Source organism: Homarus americanus, unplaced genomic scaffold, assembly GCF_018991925.1.
Source record: "Homarus americanus isolate GMGI-L3 unplaced genomic scaffold, GMGI_Hamer_2.0 scaffold28574, whole genome shotgun sequence".
In the NCBI taxonomy this organism is placed as follows: Eukaryota; Metazoa; Arthropoda; class Malacostraca; order Decapoda; family Nephropidae; genus Homarus; species Homarus americanus.
The window spans coordinates 105,471-106,956 of NW_024723999.1; positions in this window are offsets into that span (position 1 = coordinate 105,471).

The window sequence follows — 1,486 nt, forward strand, 5'->3', positions numbered from 1 at the left end:
CAGGACCTGAGACTCTTCTGATGACAACAATCCACTTGTTCCCCCTCTACTGAAGTGGTGGGAGTCTGAAGGAGGTGGATAGTGGGAAGGAATAGGGAGGAGGAGGGGGAGAGAGAAGAAGAGAGGGAGGAGGGGAGGGGAAGGAAGGAAGAAGGGAAGAGAGGAAGAGGAGGAAGAGAATGAAGAAATAGAGGGGAAGCAGAGGGAAGAGAATGAAGGAGAGAGGAGGGGAAAGAGAAGAGGCAGAGAGCAATTTGCTGTGGGCGCCAGTAAAACTCTTTCGCCGGTTGTCCGCTGCCATTTATCTGTCTGTGGAGAACCTCATTGCCTCAGGAACAGGCGCAGGCAGGTACGGAGGAGGGGAGGGAGGGAGGGGGAGGGAGGAGAGGGAGGGAGGAGGGGGAGAGGGAGGAGGAGGGAGGGGCTAGGGAGAGGGAGGGGAGGAGGGAGGGGCTAGGAGAGGGATGGGAGGGAGGAGGAGGAGGGGCAGAGGGCTAGAAAGGCAAGTGAAGATGATGTATACCAAGAAGTAGAGGATTCTTGTTACCTCAGGATGAAGTGGCAATTTGTATCACTTGGGTTAACGACTTGAACTTTTTATCTTTAACTCGGCTGCCGTGTTATCGCGAATCTAGTTCATTGTTGTTTATCTTTGTGTTATTAGTCGCCATTAGAACCTACGAGTTGTATCTCTCATGACTGTTGATTGTTGGTGTAATAGGTTACTGATCTTCTTAACGAGCATAAAGATCTTTGTGTATCGTTTAATATGTTTAATTAAGCTGATTATATATTATTTTTTATCTTAATTAACTCCAGGTGAGTCATAGGAAACAATTGATTTTACGATAATTGGTTTTAAACTCCCATATTGACGGCCATTTGAATTCATCATTAAACTTCACCTGTCTTGCCTCCGTAGTGTAAATCTAAATCTGTATCGAAACAAATTTGGGTGAAACTTTAGAAAACACTTTGAGTTTTAGCGAAGATGGGATTAAAAAATTTTTGCCGGCCATTTTGAATTTTGGACACTTTTCTTTCAATTATATTTAGTATCATAGTTTAATAGTCTTCAAACTTTATTTATTGTTAATTTAAGAATCAATTAATTATAGATTTTATTCGTATTATAAGGAGTAAAGGAGGTACTGAAATACTCGGAAAAAAAATATTATCAAGAGAAGAATTCATGAGTTATTTGGGGACGCGACTCGAGCATTAGGAGATGGTGTCTTGTTTCATACCTGTCGACTCCTTCCTTGTGTGACCTTCCTTCTTCCTGTGTGACCTTCCTTCCTCCTGTGTGACCTTTCTTCTTCCTGTGTGACCTTCCTTCCTCCTGTGTGACCTTTCTTCCTCCTGTGTGACCTTCCTTCCTCCTGTATGACCTCCCTTATTCCTGTGTGACCTTCCTTCTTCCTTTGTGACCTTCCTTCCTCCTGTGTGACCTTCCTTCTTCCTGTTGACCTCTCTTTTCCTGTGT